A 5000-nucleotide genomic window follows, 5' to 3' on the forward strand; every position below is an offset into this window, starting at 1 on the left:
ACCAACTAAGAACGGCCATGCACCACCACCCACCGAATCAAGAAAGAGCTATCAATCTGTCAATCCTTCCGGTGTCCGGGCCTGGTGAGGTTTCCCGTGTTGAGTCAAATTAAGCCGCAGGCTCCACTCCTGGTGGTGCCCTTCCGTCAATTCCTTTAAGTTTCAGCTTTGCAACCATACTTCCCCCGGAACCCAAAAGCTTTGGTTTCCCGGAGGCTGCCCGCCGAGTCATCGGAGGAACTGCGGCGGATCGCTGGCTGGCATCGTTTATGGTTAGAACTAGGGCGGTATCTGATCGCCTTCGAACCTCTAACTTTCGTTCTTGATTAATGAAAACATACTTGGCAAATGCTTTCGCTTCTGTTCGTCTTGCGACGATCCAAGAATTTCACCTCTAACGTCGCAATACGAATGCCCCCGCCTGTCCCTATTAATCATTACCTCGGGTTCCGAAAACCAACAAAATAGAACCGAGGTCCTATTCCATTATTCCATGCACACAGTATTCAGGCGGGCTTGCCTGCTTTAAGCACTCTAATTTGTTCAAAGTAAACGTGCCGGCCCACCGAGACACTCACTCAAGAGCACCCTGGTAGGATTGCAACGGGGTCCGCCTCGGGACGCACGAGCACGCACGAGGCGCGTCGCACGCCTTCAGCTCGCCCCACCGGCAGGACGTCCCACGATACATGCCAGTTAAACACCGACGGGCGGTGAACCAACAGCGTGGGACACAAATCCAACTACGAGCTTTTTAACCGCAACAACTTTAATATACGCTATTGGAGCTGGAATTACCGCGGCTGCTGGCACCAGACTTGCCCTCCAATAGATACTCGTTAAAGGATTTAAAGTGTACTCATTCCGATTACGGGGCCTCGGATGAGTCCCGTATCGTTATTTTTCGTCACTACCTCCCCGTGCCGGGAGTGGGTAATTTGCGCGCCTGCTGCCTTCCTTGGATGTGGTAGCCGTTTCTCAGGCTCCCTCTCCGGAATCGAACCCTGATTCCCCGTTACCCGTTACAACCATGGTAGGCGCAGAACCTACCATCGACAGTTGATAAGGCAGACATTTGAAAGATGCGTCGCCGGTACGAGGACCGTGCGATCAGCCCAAAGTTATTCAGAGTCACCAAGGCAAACGGACCGGACGAGCCGACCGATTGGTTTTGATCTAATAAAAGCGTCCCTTCCATCTCTGGTCGGGACTCTGTTTGCATGTATTAGCTCTAGAATTACCACAGTTATCCAAGTAACGTGGGTACGATCTAAGGAACCATAACTGATTTAATGAGCCATTCGCGGTTTCACCTTAATGCGGCTTGTACTGAGACATGCATGGCTTAATCTTTGAGACAAGCATATGACTACTGGCAGGATCAACCAGGGAGCTGCGTCAACTAGAGCTGAGCAGCCGGCCGCCCGGGAGTGTGTCCCGGGGGCCCGCGCGAACACGCAAGCGTCCGCTCAATTATTCTGCAAACAGGAGGAGGCTGAGCTCCCCTGCACAATACACCTCGAAACCCTCTCAGGTCCCGGCGGCGCGCAGCGCCGTCCTAAGTACTTGGTCGGGTTCGAGAGAGGCGCAATCGCCCGGGGTTTGGCGAGTAGACGCTTTAGGTGCGACCACCCGTGCTCCCAACTGAGCTTGCCGCTGCCGACAGAGGCCCGGGAGCGTGCTGTCGTGGCATTGCCGGCGGGAGACAACACGCGCCACCTACGGTGGCCGGCAGCTCCAACGCCAGCGCCACAGAAGGACAAAAGCCCCACTTGGGTGCCGAAGCGAACTCTCCCAGCACAGCGCACGCGCCAACACGTCCGCACAGCTGCGATACAATCCACCTGCGAGAACCGCAGAGGCGACCGAGCAGCAGACGGCGTCGCGGCGCCGAGCGCCGGGCGGCGGCGCATCCTCAGCGCACACAGTCCTCAATCGGACCAGCACACTGCAGATGTCCACCGCGCTTCGCACCGGGCCCGCGAGGACCTACTTTGGCCGCACGGCGCCGCGTGCAGGGTGCGCCGGCGCGCAGCTGCGCCGCCTGCCGCCTCCGTCGGCCGGCGCGCCTGCCACTGGCCGCCCCCACCAGCCGGCTGTAGCGCGTGCGCCCACGCACCGCGCGGCCAGCACGCCGGGAGGCCCCCCCTCACCGGCCGGGGACGGTCCCACCCAGCCACCGCCGCGTATCGCTTCACACCCACATGCCATTCACGTTCGTGGGCATGGTGGGTATCGCTGAAACAACCGGTTGGTAGCTCAACCGATCGTCGCCATCACTGATTCACCTCTAGCGAGAACAACCGCACCACAACGGTTTACCAGTTGTTCATTTGCGTAACGTCACCAGCAAACGTAGACGTCCATCGCCATTTGCAAATTCAACGATTGTTGCATGCCTGTGTCAGGTGTCACGACACACTATGTCTGCCCACATACACGCAACAACATGTGCACGCTTCGCGAACACGTGGAAGGTGGCCCCCGTACGTATGCGATGTCCATTGCGCGAACGACTGTCAACCGGCCTCTGTCGCATGTCGCAGATGTGGAACGCAGTGCACCATGCTATCACGGTGTGTGAGAAGAGACGACTACGTCTGACAACACGCACCACTACATCAACAGACGGCTCATGCTGATCGCCATCCACGGCATACCATACTGCAATCCAGCTCTTATAGGGAGACGACACGTAGCTGAGTGCACAATATTTGGACCGTATGGTTCGCCGTTGTTGGCGCAGTCGTGGTACGGTCACACATGTACCACGATGTATCATTCAGTACATGAGGACCAATGTGCAGTACAGTGTGTGATTTGGACGTACAACATCAGCGGACAGTTGACACAAGCCGTACCACAACGTAGGCTGTGCTTCGCCATGCGAATGCCAATGAACAACTGCGAAGGGCATTGAGCATGTACGTCCTGCTGCCATCCGCATTACAGTGTATAGCTGCAAGGTGTTTAACATGAAGCGATACTCTGGGGACCGGGCAGTGCGAGTAGCAAACTATATTGCGGGGGTTGCAGTTAGGCAACACTACACTAATTTAACGCGTCGTATGACAATTACAGAGCGGGTTAAGGCCCAACGTGTGTTGGGTTAAGGCCCAACGTGTGTTGGGTTAAGGCCCAACGTGTGTTGGGTTAAGGCCCAACGTGTGTTGGGTTAAGGCCCAACGTGTGTTGGGTTAAGGCCCAACGTGTGTTGGGTTAAGGCGCAACGTGTGTTGGGTTAAGGCGCAACGTGTGTTGGGTTAAGGCGCAACGTGTGTTGGGTTAAGGCGCAACGTGTGTTGGGTTAAGGCGCAACATGGGTTAGGTTAAGGCGCAACATGGGTTAGGTTAAGGCGCAACATGGGTTAGGTTAAGGCGCAACATGGGTTAGGTTAAGGCGCAACATGGGTTAGGTTAAGGCGCAACATGGGTTAGGTTAAGGCGCAACATGGGTTAGGTTAAGGCGCAACATGGGTTAGGTTAAGGCGCAACATGGGTTAGGTTAAGGCGCAACATGGGTTAGGTTAAGGCGCAACATGGGTTAGGTTAAGGCGCAACATGGGTTAGGTTAAGGCGCAACATGGGTTAGGTTAAGGCGCAACATGGGTTAGGTTAAGGCGCAACATGGGTTAGGTTAAGGCGCAACATGGGTTAGGTTAAGGCGCAACATGGGTTAGGTTAAGGCGCAACATGGGTTAGGTTAAGGCGCAACATGGGTTAGGTTAAGGCGCAACATAGGTTAGGTTAAGGCGCAACATAGGTTAGGTTAAGGCGCAACATAGGTTAGGTTAAGGCGCAACATAGGTTAGGTTAAGGCGCAACATAGGTTAGGTTAAGGCGCAACATAGGTTAGGTTAAGGCGCAACATAGGTTAGGTTAAGGCGCAACATAGGTTAGGTTAAGGCACAGTACGGGTTAGGTTAAGGCACAGTACGGGTTAGGTTAAGGCACAGTACGGGTTAGGTTAAGGCACAGTACGGGTTAGGTTAAGGTACAATACGGGTTAGGTTAAGGTACAATACGGGTTAGGTTAAGGTACAATACGGGTTAGGTTAAGGTACAATACGGGTTAGGTTAAGGCACAATATGGGTTAGGTTAAGGTACACATTGTTGTAAGGAAAGGTGTTTTGGGGGGGGGGGGGGGCCGGTTTGTTGATTGTGATTATCGTAAGTAAATGACTGCGGCATCATCGGATTTGCCACGTCAGGGTGCACCTTTGGCTCATAACAGGCGGCGCTCTGATTCCATGCTTGTGGCAGACCTGTGTCTTTCATTCCTGCCATTGTTTGTGTGGTGTGACAGGAGGCAGTATTGTGATGTTGGGTGCACCCCTGTGTGGGACATGTGTGGGTGTTGGTGGCTTAGCTGAGCAATGGTGGTTGTCGGAAGGGTGGGATATTCTGTTTTCCGAGTGGACCTCCCGGTCTGGTTATGATAGTGTGGATTGTCTAATGTGGCAGAGAGGATGCACTGGGTGTTGTTCCATGCTGGTGCTTACATATTGTCTGTGTGCCTGTTACAGGCAGAGAGTAGTGCGTGATAAGAGTGTCTGGCTGACGTGTGATTGTGAGCAGAGTCTTTCAGCATGTATACGGACAGTTGTATACATTATCTGTATTCTGATGGCTCTATCTATTACTAATCAGCGCCGTGTATACGTTTACTCCGGTTCCAGTCGAAACTATTGTATCTCTGTACATTAGTGACACGGCGAGCCCGCTATGTAGTTACTCGTCTCGGCAGCTTCCACCGGTGTATGGCAAATGATTATAAGGAATCAGTCTAGTCGTCAATACCGATAGTGTGACGTCACATGTCTGGGGTGGGGGACGCTGCGCCCTTCCGGTGGGTCATGGCCTAGGAAGACTCTTCCCACGCAGGGGGGCTTGGACTGTCATTGACTCTTCCGGGTAATATACTTGCCGTACGTTTTTGCGACTGCGAGTGCAACGCTCACCGGTACCGACATGGATGGAGCGCCTCCTAGCTGCCGCT

At 54.1% G+C, this 5000-nt stretch overlaps 1 non-coding gene across 1 annotated transcript in view; it reads right to left on the bottom strand.

Annotated features, from left to right (window-relative positions):
• The window catches only part of LOC124591781, a 1910-nt gene extending 518 nt beyond the window's left edge, over nucleotides 1-1392 (bottom strand). Inside the window, exon 1 of the ribosomal RNA XR_006977260.1 lies at nucleotides 1-1392. This exon is cut by the window's left edge and continues 518 nt beyond it. This is a non-coding gene — a ribosomal RNA (small subunit ribosomal RNA).
• Nucleotides 1393-5000: the final 3608 nt, after the last annotated feature.

This window comes from Schistocerca americana, unplaced genomic scaffold (assembly GCF_021461395.2).
Source record: "Schistocerca americana isolate TAMUIC-IGC-003095 unplaced genomic scaffold, iqSchAmer2.1 HiC_scaffold_877, whole genome shotgun sequence".
Taxonomy (NCBI): domain Eukaryota; kingdom Metazoa; phylum Arthropoda; class Insecta; order Orthoptera; family Acrididae; genus Schistocerca; species Schistocerca americana.